Here is an 18068-nt window from a genome sequence, read left to right as displayed (position 1 = left end):
TCAATTTTAAAAGCTTTCTCAGCTTCTGTCGGGTAGCCGTTAGTTCTACACCAAACCAACAGTCTACGTATGTTACTTTCTTCATATTTAAGTCCTCTCATAGAGAGAATATGCAGGAGGAGTTTAACTATAGCTTCTTCCTCAGAGGATATATTCTGCCCCATAACTTCACTCTTCCCTCCTCCTGCTCCCAGCTGCTCACCTTTCCCGGGGCCTTCTTCAACAAAATTTATCTGCAGAACGTCCGTACGCCTCCGCCCGGCTCTCAGTCCAGCTGAGCCGCCTCCGGCTAGGCCGCTCCAGGCTTTTCCCCGACCTTAGTGAGACGCCGTTCGGAGTATCACGTCGGGGTCATCATTTGTTGGAACGATAAAGGACTCAGCACTCCGATTCAATGTGAATCACGCAAAAAGCCATTTATTACAGAAACACGTCTCCTTATATACGCAACTATTCTCTAATCACGAATCCACGCTCCAAGCATGGATTCGCTAAATGAGTATCATGGGCAGTCCACACGCTGGAGCCCCACCGATGATAGGTCCGACGACTCACGCCATGCTGAGGCCCTGTTAATGAAGAAACGCCCCTCTTTCTCACAGCAGATTCTGTTCTCAGCTTCTCGAAGTGGTCTTGAGATTCCTTTGGGCCTGACTAATTCAACAACATATCTCCTTCTAACGAAACCCCTTCACAATTGTAGACAATGGATTGAGAATTACAGTAGCAAGGTAAAGTTCCTGTATCAGAAGCTAGTGGGTGAGGGGCTAATAAAGTGGAGCCAAGACGACGAACAGAGCCTAGAAGGATTAAAAACGGATCTAGTAAATGTGCCAGTATTAAGTCTGCCTGATGTTTAGAGGCCGTTTCATTTGTTTATAAACACAGAAGAAGGAACAGTATATGGAGTACTAACTCAGGAGTGATCAGGGAAAAGGAAACCTGTAGGATATTACTCCAAGTTATTAGATCCCATTAGTAGGGGGTGGCCTACTTGCCTACAAGTGATAGTAGCTGCGACCCTCCTAGTTGAGGAGGCCGAAAAAGTGACTATGGGGGGAGAATTAAAAGTATATACCCCTCACAATATCAGGGGAGTATTGCAACAGAAGGCAGATAATTGGATCACAGATGTCAGGTTATTAAAATATGAAGGTATCTTAATACATTCTCCTTGATTAGAACTTGAAGTGACTAGTTTGCAGAACCCAGCCCAGTTTCTATATGGAGAACCAAGTCAAAGTTTAGCTCACGACTGTATTCGGTTGATAGAACATCAAACTAAAATTAGAGAAGATTTAGAAGAAGAAGAGTTACAAGATGGAGAAAAACTGTTTGTAGATGGATCGTCTCGAGTGATAGAGGGAAAATGGAAATCAGGATATGCTATAATAAATGGAGCGACCCTAAAAGTAAGGGAATCTGGTCCCCTGGTCCCGACTTGGTCAGCTCAGGCCTGTGAATTGTATGCAGTTCTGAGGGCTCTGCAATTGCTAAAAGATAAAGAAGGGACTGTATTTACCGATTCTAAGTATGCCTTTGGGGTGGTTCACACCTTTGGAAAAATCTGGGAAGAATGAGGGCTAATAAACTCCCAAGGGAAAGACCTGATACATGAGGCATTAATCTGAAAAACCCTAAAGGCTCTGAGAGGGCCCAAGCGAATTACCATGGTACATGTGAAAAGCCACCAAAAAGGCATTACTACACAGATAAGGGGTAATAACTTGGCTGATGAAGAGGCAAAAAGAGCTGCCTTATTAACAATTAGTGAAGCAGAAACAGCTCATGTGAAAACGAACATGAGAATTAGTTTCACAGACCAAGAAAAACGAAAGCTTCAACAGCTGGGAGTTGTCAAACAAGAAGGTAAATGGCTACTTCCCGACAGAAGGGAAGTAATCTCAAAAAGCGTAGCTTGGAGAGTAATGAGAGAATTTCACCGGCAAACCCACTGGGGAGTGCAAGCATTGGTGTACCAATTTGGAACCAAATATATGTGTATAGGGATATATGACATAGCTAAGAAATTGGTTGGAGAATGCTTAATCTGTCAAAAAGTAAATAAACAACAAATTAGAGAAAAAGTACCAGGAGGGCGTGAATTGGCTAAACGACCATTTGAAAAGGTGTAAGTTGACTTCACTGAACTCCCGAAAGTAGGCAAATATAAATATCTTTTAGTACTAGTCGATCACTTAACTCACTTTGTAGAAGCCTTCCCAGAGGTACGAGCCACTGCGAGAACTGTAGTAAAGATATTGCTAGAGAATATTGTTCCACGGTATGGGAATATAGCCATAATAGATTCAGATTGGGGGTCCCATTTCACATCCAAAATCATCACTGAGGTATTAAATCCCCTGGGAACCAAGTGAGAGTACCATACTCCATGGCACCCTCAGAGTTCCGGAAGAGTAGAAAGAATGAATGGGGAAATCAAAAAACACTTGACCAAGCTGATGATAGAAACTAAAATCAATTGGGTTAAATGTCTACCGATAGCCCTATTGAATATTCGGACTCAACCTAGAGTAGATACCGGAATTCCTCCTTTTGAAATGCTTTACGGTATACCTTATGATCTAGAAATGCCCATCGAACATCCGAAAACAGAAGAAAAACTTTTGCAGGAATATATTAGCAAACTTATGAAAAGGAGACAAGAACTGAGAAAAAAAGGGCTGGTAGTACAAAGGCCCCCTCTAGACATCGCTATTCATAAGATCAAACCAGGAGATAAAGTATTATTTAAAACTTGGAAGGAATCATCTCTGGCTCCCTGTTGGGAGGGGCCTTTTCTTGTCTTGCTCACTACAGATACTGCAGTCCGGACTGTCAAAAGAGGGTGGACCCACACAAGCTGGATTAAAGGACCTATACGAAACTCCCACTGGGAGGTGACTGGAGATCCCGAAGACTTGAAACTCACCCTCCGGAGGAAAACGGATGAGTGAGACTGTCTTTTGCAGAGAACATAATTGCATTTGTTACCCTTTTGTGTGTTATAAGTGTAAGCTTCTAGGGAAAAGTGGTGGACTCATTGCCCCTACGGGTGTCCTCCCAACAGTATTTGTTACCAATGTTATACTCATGAGAGCAAACCGACTGAACAAGCATTACAGGTAGGAGTAGCAATTGGAAAAATTATAAAGAACTCGGAGGAATGGTGGGACATCTTTGCTAAGGGCATCAACCCTGAAAGATATTGTTTTCATTCCAACGAACCCTGTCCAATAAGAGCTGAAATAATCTAAATAATTTGCAGACGGACAGTGACTGGAGTGGGGTGTGGAACGTGGGAGGTGAAGTACAAAAATTAGGAAGCTTACAATTCAAGAGCAAATAAACGGAAAGGAGGTTCCCCTGAAGAATACGACTGCTGCCGAAAAGATGGTAACCCTCGCTGCTCTAAGCAACAGAGTAGGCAGAGGAGGAGGCAGAGACGTACTGATGTGGGGATTGAGGTTGTTGAACCACCTCCTGAGTTGGTCTGTGAGACCCAGTAAAACTGGATTAAGCCCTCCCCAAGGTTTCCCCTCTCATTCGAATAAGAAAAAGAGAAAACAAATTGATTGCCCAAACCCTTGGAATGCCCGTAATAGAGGCAAAGCTGGACCACCTTTCCAACCATTACATGTAAAGGTTTGGACACTGGGGTTGATATTAGTAATAGTAAGAGCAGTACAGGGAAAGGAAAGTCCTCATCAACCTCACAAATGGAGTCTAATAAGATGGGAGGATCAAAAGGTAATACAACAAGTGACAACATCTGGAAATCCCAGTTTTAAGTCAACCCTATGTCAACTAGTAGCCCAATGTCTCAACCTAAAAGGTTTTTATTTCTGCCCCAGTTCTAACCCTGGGAAAAGTTATTGTAAGTACCCTAATTCTTATTATTGCACTTATTGGGGGTGCGAGACGGTGGCATCAGACTGGAACCCTGGAGGAGGAAAAGACAAATTTTTATCTGTTGGATGGGGGCCTTATGGGTGTATTCCTCCTAAACGAGACTCTAGTGGGGGGATAGTCCAAGAAGGAAATTGCAACTATATCTACATAAATATTACGAATCCTACTGATACCGCGTGGCAAATTGGGAAAACATGGGGGATGAGATATTGGGAACCTAATACTGATTGAGGGGGCTTGATCTTTATTAAGAAAGAAACTGTAGCACCTGTACAAGCTATAGGACCCAACACAGTAATTAAAGGACCCAAAATTGCACCTCCAATTAGTAATACAGAAGAAACCCCAAAGGAAGGGAGTCAAATGAAACCCCTATGGGATATAATACAAGCTACCTACCAAACCCTGAATCATACTAAGCCAAATATGACTGCAGGATGCTGGTTTTGCTATGATGTAAATCCACCTTTTTATGGAGCTATTGGAGTTAATAATACCTACAGCCTAAGTAATGAAATTGTGCCTTTGCAATGCTCCTGGGGAAATAGGAAGAAAGGAATAACTATGCAACATATAACAGGAACAGGGATTTGCATTGGCTCGGTACCAGCATCTAAACAAAAACTATGCAGCACCATAGAACCCCATATCAATAAGATTGATGAGAAATGGATTATCCCTCCGGAAGGAGCTAGATGGATATGTTCTAAGACAGGACTCACCCCATGTGTATCCCTAGACACATTCAGTGCTTCCAAAGAATATTGTATTCAAGTGATTATTATTCCCAGAGTGTTATATCATCAAGAAACTGTAATATATGATTATTGGGATAGTGAAGCACATCATCTGGTGAAAAGGGAACCCATAACCACCATTACTATAGCCACATTACTAGGTATTGGAGCAGTAGGGGCAGGAACAGGAATAACTTCTCTTATCCAACAGAAGCAAGGATTTAGTTCCTTGAGAGCTGCTGTAGATGAAGACCTTGAGAGGATAGAGAAATCGATAACAGCCCTAGAAAAATCCTTAACCTCACTGTTGGAGGTGCTATTACAAAATAGGAGAGGAATGGATCTCCTCTTCTTACAGCAGGGAGGATTGTGTGCTGCCTTAGGAGAAGAGTGTTGCTTCTATGCAGATCATACAGGAGTGGTTAGAAATACTATGGCCACATTGAGAGAAGGTTTGGAAAGGCGAAAAAGGAAGAGAGAAGCACAACGAAATTGGTATGAATCTTGGTTTACTCACTCTCCTTGGCTAACCACGCTGTTGTCAACCATAGCAGGACCTCTAGTTATATTAATACTGATTTTAACTTTAGGCCCTGTATTTTAAACAAAATTATTGGACTAGTAAAGAATAGATTAGAAGCAGCCCATCTGATGGTATTGAAAAGGCAGTATGAACATCTAGAGAAAGATGGAAGTGCCGAAAAGGAAACTTCTCTCATCCTCTCTTTAGCCCGAGAATTGGTTGCCTGGTTTGATAAACAAAATGGTAAAAACAAAAAGGGGGGATTTTAATAGACTTAACAATATATTTGTTAATCAAACCGGTCTAAATGGATATGTTATCAGTGGCTGTGAAACCTGAGCATATAACATGATATTAGTACATACTGCCATTAAACAATGCAACCTGCATGTAGTCTTTGTAAAAAAAAACTTGTTCCACAGATATGTGTAAAAGCCTAATTTAGTGCACCCTGCAGAACGTTCAGGAAGAGACTGACAGAGATAAGGGCCCAGTTGCATCCTCGTGTGAACGGGATAACGGGGGTCTTCAGCACAAAGCGGAAGGAAAACCAACTCAAGCCGTTGGAGCCTTGGCCAAACTCATCATGCTAGGCCAAAGATAAGAAATGCACGACAAAATAGATCGCAGCCTTCATTCAAAAGACCTCCGTCCGTGACCACCCAGAGGCACTGCGCAGGCACAACAGAAAAGAGCCAAAGCTGAAGACTATAGATATAATTCCTTGGAACTCATTTTAAAAAGAACGGCCTTTTTGAGGAAAAGTTATGAATATGTATAGACGTTTCTGGAATAACCATGAATATGTAATCCTTTACCACATTTAACCAAGCTTGCTGCTACTGGAAAGGCACGCTGTGGTGGAGCACAGACTCCCCGGTCGCCAAGCGCTGTTTTACCCGCTTGCCGCTTGCTGTAATAAATTCTAAGCAAATTATTCTGACGAGTGCGTGCTATTTATTGTAATCATCTATAACAGGGATTATTTTTAAAGAGATACATGTATTCGTAGTGAGTACAGAAAGTTAGTACACTCGCGATTCTGCGAGGGTAAATTTATAATACACTCGCAATCCTGCGAGTGTTAATTTACTTACACATACAAATGTGCATGGAATATTACACGTGCTTATGTGGAAGCGCGGGAGGAAAATACACTCGCGATTGTGCGAGGAAATAATTTATACACATGCTCGTATTGAGCACGGAAAGTTACACGTGCAAATGTGCATGGAAAGTACGCGTGCAAATGTGCATGGAAAGTTACATGTGCTTATGTGGAAGCACGGGAGGAAAATACACTCGCAATTGTGCGAGGAAATAATTTATATACATACTCGTATTGAGCACGGAAAGTACGCATGCAAATGTACATGGAAAGTTACACGTGTTTATGTGGAAACATGGGAGGGAAATACACCTGCGATTATGCGAGGATTAATTTTACACGTGCTCATATTGAGCATGGAAAGTTACACGTGCAAATGTGCACGGAAAGTATAAATATACTCGCAATCCTGTGAGAAGTTTTACTCACACACGTGGCAGCAAGGCAAGCGGAGTCTCCATCCTGGGGAGGGGGGGCTCTCGGCGGCAGCATCTTGCTCATGCTCCAAGAGACCCGCGACAATGGGCGGAGTCTTGACGAGAGTCCTGTTTTTTATATTGGCTGATCAGATCTGACTGTAGGCATTCCAGAAGCTTCTCTTCACCGCCATCCTGGCTGTGGGGTGCCCCTGAAGCCTCCGAACATCCCCCACACTGGCTGCAGGTGCCCAGCGGCTTACTGGCGCCTCGGCACTCCCTTCTCCTAATGGCCCTGGCCAGGGTGCTCTGGGGCCAAACAAAAGAAGCTGTTAACCTCAAACGGCAGAGAGAGAGGGAGATGTACCTACTCCTTCCATACTGAAGGAGGGAGGGGGAGAGAGGGGGGTTTGCATCTTGCCACAAAAGAGAATGTAAGAGCTTGCTGTTATGAGTTGTTGTCTGGGAGACAAGGCCTTTTCTGAGCTCTCTGCCCACATGTGTGAGGCAGCTAGGAAGGGGGGCATAAATGGGGCAGACCTTGACTAACTTCCGGACTCATTAATGAGAATATTCTATGCCACTAGTGTCATGCTTCAAATTTAAGGAGAGATGGATTCTCCAGCTAGCAGGGGGACAGAAAGGAGGACAGAGATGGAGATTTGTTCTGGTTTCTGCTCCATTTTGGTGGAATTCCGTTCAGGAGTTCTTTTAGTTAGACTTTTTTCCATACTGACATTTCGCAACAAGATGAGGGAAAGGCCATGGATGTTGTGTACTTAGGCTTCAGTAAAGCCTTTGACACCATATCCCACAGCATTCTCCTGGAGAAGCTGGCAACTCATGGCCTGGATGGGGGTACTCTTCAATGGATAAAGAACTGGCTGGATGGCTGGGCCCAAACAGTTGTGGTGAACGGAGCCAAATCCAGTTGGCGGCCGGTCACGAGTGGTGTTCCCCAGGGCTCAGTATTGGGTCCAGTTCTGTTTAATCTCTTTATCAATGATCTGGATGAGGGGATTGAGTGCACCCTTAGTAAGTTTGCAGATGACACCAAGTTGGGTGGGAATGTTGATCATCTGGAGGGTAGGAAGACCATACAGAGGGATATGGACTGCCTAGATCGTTGGGTTGAGGCCAGTTGTATGAGGTTTAACAAGGCCGGGTCTTGCACTTGGGTCACAACAACCCCAGGCAACGCTACAGGTTCGGGGAAGAGTGGCTGGAAAGATGCCTGGCAGAAAGGGATCTGGGGGTGTTGAATGACAGCCAGCTGAACATGAGCCAGCGGTGTACCCAGGTGACCAAAAAGGCCAACAACATCCTGGCTTGTATCAGGAATCGTGTGGTCAGCAGGACTAGAGAAGTGATTGTGCCACTGTACTCGGCACTGGTGAGGCCCCACCTTGAATCCTGTGTTCAGTTTTGGGCCCCTCACCATAAGAAGGACATTGAGGTACTAGAGAGAGTGCAGAGGAGGGCAACAAAGCTGGTGAGGGGCCCTGGAGCACAAGTCTTATGAGGAGTGGTTGAGGGAGCTGGGGTTGTTTAGCCTGGAGAAAAGGAGGCTGAGGGGAGACCTTATCACTGTCTACAACTACCTGAAAGGAGATTGTAGCATGGAGGATGTTGGTCTCTTCTCCCAAGTAGCAAGTGATAGGACAAGAGGAAATGGCCTCAAGTTGAGCCAGGGGAGGTTTAGATTGGATATTAGGAAAAAATTATTCACGGAAAGAGTTGTCAGGCATTGGAACAGGCTGCCCAGGGAAGTGGTAGAGTCACCATCCCTGGAGGTGTTTAAAAGGCATTTAGACGAGGTTCTTAGGGACATGGGGAAGGGGAGAGGGAGGGGGAAAAAATAAGTAAACAAAAATCGTCCTTGTAAAATAAGCTACATTACCTCTAGAATTGCACCATACCCACCACCTCCATCCCAGTAATAAAGAGAAGTGGATCTAAAGTTTGAAGGATCTGATTCTCCTGCTCCATTCTGCACTGGTGTGACCTCACCTGGAGTACTTGTGTGCAGTTCTGGGCACCACAGTATAAAAAATATATAAAGCTAGTGGAGAGAGTGCAGAAGAGGGCCACAAATTTGGTGAAGAGTTCAGAGGGGAAGCCATATGAGGAGTGGCTAACCTTACTAGGTCTGTTCAGCCTGGACAAAAGGAGACTGGGGGAAGACTTCATCATGGTCTACAGCTTCCTCAAGGGGAAGAGGAAGGGTAGGCGCTGATCTCTTCTCTCTGGTGACCAACAACAGAACCCAAGGGAATGGCAGGAAGATGTGCCAGAGGAGGTTTAGGTTGGATATTAGGAAAAAGTTTTTCCCTCAGAGAGTGGTGAAGCACTGGAACAGGCTCCCCAGGGAGGTAGTCATGGTCCTAAGCCTGACAGCATTCAAGAAACCTGACAGTATTCAAGAAGAGACTGGACAATGCCCTCAGACACATGGTGTGAATTGTGGAGTTGTCATATGCAGGGACAGGAGTTGGACTTGATCTTTGTGGGTGCCTTCCAACTCAGGACATTCTATGATTCTAAAGGTCCCAGACTGAGTGACTGCCATATTTCTGGAACTGTTTTTTAACAGAAAAGGTTGGGACGACTGGAGAATATTAAGTAATGGCGCAGGTGAGAGATGACTGAGCTCTGAAAATGTGTACAGAATTACATGTTTTTTTCTTGTGATTTTATTAATAGTCACTCACCTTCAGAATGTGTGAAAATATCTACTTTCCACTTAGATACACCACATTAAGTTGTTGGAGGTGAATTTGTTTTTTTTTTTTCCTATTTATTTGCCAGATAATCACAAAATCACAGAATCACAGAATGTTAGGGATTGGAAGGGACCCCGAAAGATCATCTAGTCCAATCCCCCTGCCAGAGCAGGAACACCTAAATGATGGAAGGCATCCAGGCAGGTCTTGAATGCCTCCAGAGTAGGAGACTCCACAACCTCCCTGGGCAGCCTGTTTCAGTGGTCTGTCACCCTCAATGAGAAGAAGTTTGTTCTCAAATTTAAGTGGAACCTTTTGTGTTCCAGCTTGTACCCATTACCCCTTGTCCTATCATTGGTTGTCACCGAGAAAAGCCTGGCTCCATCCTCGTGACACTCACCCTTTATATATCTGTAAACATTAATGAGGTCACCCCTCAGTCTCCTCCAAGATAAAGAGCCCCAGCTCCCTCAGCCTTTCCTCATAAGGGAGATGCTCCACTCCCTTAATCATCTTTGTTGCCCTGCGCTGGACTCTCTCCAGCAGTTCCCTGTCCTTCTTGAACTGAGGGGCCCAGAACTGGACACAATATTCCAGGTGTGGTCTCACCAGGGCAGAGTAGAAGGGAAGGAGAACCTCTCTCAACCTACCAACCACACCCCTTCTAATACACCCCAGGATGCCATTGGCCTTTCTGGCCACAAGGGCACAGTGCTGGCTCATGGTCATCCTGCTGTCCATCAGGACCCCCAGGTCCCTTTCCCCTACACTGCTCTCTAATAGGTCGTTCCCCAACTTATACTGGAACCTGGGGTTGTTCCTACCCAGATGGAAGACTCTACACTTGCCCTTGTTATATTTCATTAAATTTTTCCCTGCCCAACTCTCCAACCTGTCCAGGTCTCGTTGGATGGCAGCACAGCCTTCTGGCGTGTCAGCCACTCCTCCCAGCTTGGTGTCATCAGCAAACTTTCTGGTAGCATGCTCTATTCCCTCATCCAAATTAATTGATGAATATATTGAATAATATAGACCCCAGTACTGACCCTTGAGGCACTCCACTAGATACAGACCTCCAACTAGACTCTGCCCCATTGACCACGACTCTCTGGCTTCTTCCCTTCAGCCAGTTCGCAGTCCACCTTACTACCCAATCATCCAGACTGCACTCCCTCAATTTAGCTGTGAGGATGCTGTGAGAGACTGTGTCAAATGCCTTACTCAAGTCAAGGTAGACCATGTCCACCGCTCTGCCATCATCCATCCATCTTGTTATGTCCTCATAAAAGTCAATGAGATTGGTCAAGATAAGTTTGATGCAGTCTTATTAGCACTACATCTATTTATAGGAAGAGATAAGGATGAGATGGTTTTTTTTAATTCCGTTTACTAGACTTGTCACCTAATTGAGTAACTGATATATTTATCTTGAGTAAATAGAAATCAGAAAAGCAGTGAACACATGCAAAGAAAATATGTATATTTCTTATTACTATGTACCACCTATGTAATTGAATAGATTAAAACTACCGTGTTAAAAAGGAGAGAGACTATACATACATACACACACACAAAGCTAGAGAAGAGAAGGAGGTGACTTTTGCATATAAAAAGTTAGCATTTGAATGGGGGAGAGTGTGTGTGTGTGTGTGTGTGTATCAGACATACCTTATGTTAAAATAGCTTTTTTATCCATAAAAGACTGGTTGTCATAGTTCAGATGAAAATTATTGATAGAAACCATCCTTTCAATCTAAAGCAACTGCTTCACTGTCAAGAGCTTCCCCGCACTCTGCCAGTGACGAGGCAATTGGAGATGCTGCCTTTGACTTAGCCGGAGTAAGATACAGATATTTAGATAAACAAGCAAACAGGAAAATGATGTTCGTAAATGTATTTGGGAATAGATGACAAGAGATTTGAGCTTTCCCTGCTGTGTTCAGAAAGGCTATTTTCAGAACATCTCATGGGTGTGTTTCTGATCAGCTGCAATCATTCTTGCCTCAGATGCATTTAACCTTCATAAAGTTGCTTTCAGATAAGTATATTTATTACAGCTACAGAATGCTGCATGCAGCCTAATGTCATAAAGCAGTGATGATCATCATATTTAGCTCTGATTAGAATGAATAAATTTGGATCTCTAGCTGCTAGCAGCCTTGTCCTTAATTTCCAAATAAGTAATATTTTCGAGTGGGTTGATTAAAATAAAAACGTGTTTATTTTTTTTTCCTATGTCTTAACTCCAAATTACACTTAATGAAAGGTTATAGTTTGATTTGTCATTTGTGTTTACGCTATACTGATGTGGAAAAGCAAACAGTAACCTAAGTCACTTGATTTGTTTTCTGTAAGCAAGTAACTCTCAGAAGCATAGCTGTAATTTACAATGAATTGATTCTTTTCCCTGTTTTCTTGTTTGATGAAATGTGAGGTTGTTAATTATTGAGGGAGACACTTTTCATTAAAGTGAATAATGTTACAATACAGCACTGAGGAGCGGGAATGTGAATAATAATATCCGTTGTTTCAGGACTACTGTCTGGGGAATAAAACAAACAAACAAAAAAACAGCGAGAACAAGCTAGGCAAACAAAAGTTACATTTGATAAACTCTGGGAGCATGTGCTAAGTGCAAAAGTAATTACTGTGCTCTTCATACAGCAGCCCCCTTAACTGGATGGATGTTCAATAAATACATAAATATCAAATTACAAACTTTTTCAGCCATTTACATCAATTCACCCTACTGACTTAGCAGTTTAACCTTATTTTATCGTGTTTCTCACTCCAAATATAATTATTCTGATAAAAGAAGGCTCTGTTCCTAAATCAGAGTATAATTTATTATATTACAGCCTCATTCAATCAAGGCTTGAATTTAGCTTAAAAGTCGGAAAGTTCTCTACCCTTTTTTCCCAGGGTCACAGCATTGGGGAATTAGGCTTATATTGCTTCAAACATGACACACCCTGAACCCATAGTCCTTACTCAAGCAGATTGGCCAGTGTGGGCAGGAGGTACGGAACAGAGGGGAGACCCGACCCCAGCTAGGATCCCAGGATCAGGTTCACCGGAAAGAGAAAGTGTGGGGGGAGATGATCTCCCAGTGCCTAGCCCCTTGGCAGGTGCTCCTGTATGAAATTCAATCTCTATTTTTTATGAGAAGTAAGCTATCTAAGTAAATGTTATTAGAGGCAACCAATATATTCTCTGGCAGGTCCCTTTGTTCCAGTTCTACGTGTGTGAAAAAATCTAAAAGCTATTTGTTGAGTAAAAATCACTGGATCCATCATGGAAAATCCTTTTACTTTGCTCTGAAGTGATTTCTGAAGATGCCCTTGTCACTCTGAAGATTTTGGGCCATTTTGCCTTTCCTTGTTAGGAACTTCAGTTCCTATAATCATGTGGGGAATACCATAAATTATAACAGGGAACGGACTTGACTCACACTTTTCTGTCTACATTGGGAAATGAAAAGATTTCAGGGAATAAAATCCTTGTAAATACATCTCCAACACTGCCCAGATGAATTCAGACACTGAAAAACAAGAGTGTGTGGAAGCTGAATGTGATTAGGGTATAGATCCCCATTGTCATTTTCTTACTGACATGCTTAAATGTCAGCCCTGCTCACTCTTTTCTCTCCCGCAGACTTCCTTCTCTGATTTCCCCCCTTCCCTAAAGACGATTATGGTCTGAAGTCTTGGAAGAAATAATTTACTTTGTTTATACTGCTATCAAAATCAAGGATATAGAAAAGTCATAAAAAGAAGGGTGCTATCAATCACACCACAACACTGTTATTCAACAGTTACTAACAGAGACTGATAATCCTTTGATTTCATCCCGTTATTATTACTCTGTGTTTGCATATTGACTATTACACATTTTTTTATCGAACTGAAGCATACAAAAACACAGAATATATACAAACGCATGCCATGTGACTCTGCCCACAGTATGCCCGGCAGAAGCCAGCTGCAGGCACCTACAGCACCCTGATAACCCAGTGGCTACAGCTAAAACTGAACCCCAAAAGCCCCCGGCCGACCCTGGACCACTCCCATAACTCTGGTGCGGAGCTGCGGCGCCTGCACCCAGGTAGGGTCAGAACTGCCACAGCCGCAAAAGGCTGCATGACCCATGGCTCCCACTGACAGGAGCCCAGTCCAGCCGCACACTGTGCCGCCGGCAGCTTCGCAAGCTCCACTCCGTGGATCCTGGTGCCTGGCAACCGACTGGGGGGCACCTTTCGGGAACTTTCACCCCCAGGGCTTCCCCTACTGCCCTGGAGCTGTGCACAGATAATTTTCAAAGGAAAAAAGCAAAGCAAATGAGCCATCATTGCTGTTCCCCATCCAACCAGAAAATAAAAAAACAAGACGAAACTCCCACCCCACCTCTTTCTTTCACTCTCAGTCTCTCCAGCTAAATTGTGACTCAGTTCTGGGTCTCTCTCCCTGCTCTTAGTGGCCATTCCTGGGTCCCCCAGGTTCATTGCGATAGCTCAACGCCTCAAAAGTTGAACTGAATCAGGGTAGCCAAAGATCTGGCCAGGGAGGAGGAAAAAATATAAAAGCATCAAAACTTCCCAAGAGACTGGTTGACCAGCTCCTTTGTCTCCTTGTTCATTCGCTGCCGAAACCCCTGCACATCTGAGCTGCAAACAAAACCATTCTTGCATCTCTTCGAATGCAGTATTTACAATGTTTTGTGTAAGTCAACTGGATAGCGGGAAAAAAAAAAAGCCATTGGTGCTGTATCATTTAACATAGACTTCACTGGACTCCCTTTTTGGTGGAAGCTTTGTTTGCACTAAATTAATAATCTTAATTGCATAATTTTTGAATTAAAAAACAGTGTTAATCATGTTGGAAGTAGTAAACATCAATTTTCATTGTGCCCGAGTAGAAAGTGGCACCATTGACTGTGTCCTCCACAATGGTCCCATCACCTGCCACATCTTAATAGGGAACAAGCTGAGAGTATTTTCTAGTTTTCTAATGGAATGAGAAATTGAATTTTCCTCCTCTCCCAGAACTATTAAAGTGTAATAAATTTGGCCCAGTGTTCATGGCTGGCTGATCGAAATAAACCTGAGATCTGGACTTTAATACAGCTCTCCAGATTTCCTACCAAATCTTCACATTAATTATCCATTGGATTCCAACGAGATCTTCATAAAGCTTTGGCTCCTAAAAAAAATTAGAAGTTATATTCTCTCCCCTTCTCTCTCTCTCTCTCTCCTCTTCTCTCTCTGTTTCTAACCCATTTATAGATGGGGGATTAAATGGACTATATATTTAAAAATACATTTACAGTGTGTCTATATTACTGTAATGGCAGATATCATCAAGGTAGATTTTTAGATTACAACCTCTATTAGATTCTCATTGTTGTATTAATCATTTTCAGGGGTTAGTTGCATTTTAAAAGGAGTCCAAAGTTGCCAAATTCTCGCAGTTAATATATTTCTAGACTTGACATGTATGTATTTTCAAAATCTCCTCCAGCTTTTCCCCATGTTTTAATCTGTCATGCGCTAGTTTTCAACTGGAAACATTCACATTTTAAAAGCATATGCAGCATAGTTACAAACTGAGGTGATCAGATCTGATGGAGATTCTTTACACCACCAGTAAATCATGAAACATAAAAGATTTTGTAGTCACGATTTAATTATTAACCCTAAACCATAATTGAACGTGATTTTTCAGTTATCCATATACCATTTAGTTCCTTAACGGCAGTTCATTCCTGCTAATGGAAGCCCGTATTTCTCAGTTTAGGTACATAGCATTAAACGACAAACTCCAGCAGGTCCGAGCATTGTGCTAATCTGGATTTCAAGTTGTGGGGGCCCAGTCGGATTTTGGGCTCGGGAAGGTTTCAAAATGATCCTAAGAGTGAGATTAAGACACAAACGAGGTCAGATACCATGAAACAATCTATTTTATTTTTACACCTGAAAACAGAGTGATAGGAGGGGTGGGCAGCCATGGGCCCCGGCCGGGCCCTGCCAGGGGACCTGCTCCTGCAACACCCCCTACAGCTGCCCTGCCAGGCCTGTCTGCAGTATGGGTGTCGCTAACTGTGTGTGTCACTGCCCACCACCCACAAGTCTGGTTTGAGAACTGACAGGCCAAGTGGAAGAAATGCAAGAAAACAGCCAACGTCTTCTGCATCCTGGGCACACTGTTGCCAATGTCAGGGCTGCCTCAGTTCCCCTTGGCTGCTGCCATGGGCAACAGTCTCTGCTCCTTCCATGACAATGACACGCAATGGGCCACCGCCACCATGGTGGGTGTGTCGCAGCTGCCGCTGGCACTAGCCAGGCAGCAGGCCATGGCGCAGTCTCTCTCCCAGTCCAGCCTGGTGGCCGGGTTGCCGCCCAACTCGTGGGCCTTTCCAACAACCTGGCAGGCTCCAACAGTGGCAGGCTGCAGTCACACCTCTACCAGCCCATCTTCCCCAGCAAGGTGCTCACCTTCCTGCCCAGCCCCAGTAACGTGACGGGCTTGCCACAACTGTGAAGCTCCCTGCATAGCAGTGACGTAACGTGACGGGCTTGCCACAACTCTGAAGCTCCCTGCATAGCAGTGACGTGTGGCAGGGAACCAGCATTGTCTCCCACCACCGCAAAGCACTAGAGTACGCAGGGTCCATAAGCTTTACCTAATGGCCCCTGCCTTCCCTTGCCCTGTGCTCCAGCGTGGCCCACCCTGTACTTTCCCCTCACCTGACTTACTAGGGAGTCAACTCAGGATCTGAAATCAGACACCGACTGGTTTGTGGGCCAAGAAACACCTCTCCACCCCTTAGCCACCGCACACACCCCTTCTGCCCTCTGTGACCCAGCCTTGTCCACCTGTCAGCCACCTCTCCCCAGTGGACATGCCATGCCTCAAAGTCTCCCCAAGCCCGGCCCTGCCTCCCTCCCTCATCAAAACCCGGTCCACCCACCAGATATCTGACTGGCTTTGCAAAGAAACACCGTATTTTTTTTTGGTCAGTTGATTTTTGTTTGTTTTGTTTTGTTAATTTAAGAGCAATGATCTGCCACCAGCCCTCTTCTGCAGTGAGGGCAGGGGTCAGACAATGCTTGGTCCAAGGGCGCCATCGGGTGGTGACTGGGTGGATTCATGGAGCGGTACAAAGACCTCAGAAGGAATAAAATCCATTTTGATAAAGCATTTCTAAGGTAGAAAGGAAAAAAAAAAAAAGACTAATTTTTCTTTTTGTAAAAGTAAAACACATTTTAAAAAGGCAAAACAGAAAAAAAAAAAGGCAAGAGAACTTCCCTTTTTTGCATCTTCGATTTCATGCTGAGGGGGGGTCACCTGAGGAAGCAGTCCTGCACCCTTCTGCCTGAGCCTGCTAGTCCAGGTGCCAAAAACAACTCTGGATGCTCATCCTGAAGTAGGACAGGCCAGGCAAGACAGGGCCCATACCATAATTGAAACCATGAGTAACACCTGGGGTAAGAAGGCACCATGCCCTGTCCCTCCTTCCAACCCTCCCTCTACTCCCCAGCCTGGTCTTGAGCCAAGCAATTGCCTCTCTGCATCCGGGCTTGTCTCAGAGTTTAAAATTCATGATCAGTTTACATCAGCCCTCAAAGATGTGGGCACATGGGGTGCGTATGGTGCAGTGCACCAACGACTGATCATTCTTGCTTTGCTTATATTGACAGAAAAATGACATATTCATTACAATTCTTGGAAATTTTTAACATATAATACACCTATACTAAGAAATTATTACATGAACGTGAAATCAGTTATTTCATGGTCTTTGCTGCCATCTAGCGTCCTTTATCTGGTATTGCAGCCTAATCGGTGGTTGTGATTTTCCTCTTCAAGGGTCTTTTCTCATCTTCATCACGTCTACCAACTGACCTCTTCACGTTGGCAGCTCTTCGAGCAAGTGCAGTAGATACCTACTTAAGCTATTCTTTGAGCAATACCTATGTTTTCTCGAATTAGTTATTACTTTAACATCCTGTTCCTAAAGAATATGTCATAAATCTCTAGTACATGGTCTGCTCACATTGGGAAATAAAACTTCATGGTTAGCTTTAAGGTCACAAAGGCCCTAGCAATCATTTTTCTAAGATGTACATGTCCTATAATATCTTAATAATCAAAAATACAGGTTAATAATCAGAAATACAGGTATCAGACACTTATGAATTTAGCATGGAGGAAAGGAAGGGGACTGCAGGTTTCACTCAAACATGTTACAGGTCGTATGTGAATTATTTTATTACAAAATCTCACCCTCTCTGATATTAAAATATAAAAATTAAACAGCACTGACTAGTTCTACCTAACAACAGGAACAGCTTTGCTTCATTCACATAAAGTGATCAAAATAACTGAATGAATTCCATATAAATTGAGAAGGAACATTTATGCTGAATAACAATCAGCCTATTACTAAGTAGCTAACACCAGGCACTGGGACTGTGACAAGCTGGGCTTCTTTGCTTACGTTAAGGTACGGTTTAACTTTGAGCAATTCCACCCAGCTTGTAAATAGACTATTTATATTTGTATATATCAGTTCATTTCCACACCAGCACATATCCACATAGATTTACTTCCCTCTAAACACAACATCACCTCTAATGTCTAAGGAATATAC

At 43.6% G+C, this 18068-nt stretch overlaps 1 pseudogene; it reads left to right on the top strand.

The window, feature by feature from the left end:
• The first annotated feature begins 1802 nt into the window (after window positions 1-1802).
• Window positions 1803-16101, top strand: LOC139826308 (homeobox protein orthopedia-like; annotated as a pseudogene).
• Window positions 16102-18068: the final 1967 nt, after the last annotated feature.

The sequence above is a fragment of the Patagioenas fasciata genome, chromosome W (assembly GCF_037038585.1).
Source record: "Patagioenas fasciata isolate bPatFas1 chromosome W, bPatFas1.hap1, whole genome shotgun sequence".
NCBI lineage: Eukaryota > Metazoa > Chordata > Aves > Columbiformes > Columbidae > Patagioenas > Patagioenas fasciata.
Note: the sequence above shows the minus strand (reverse complement) of the source record. Positions and strands in the feature narration are given on the sequence as shown.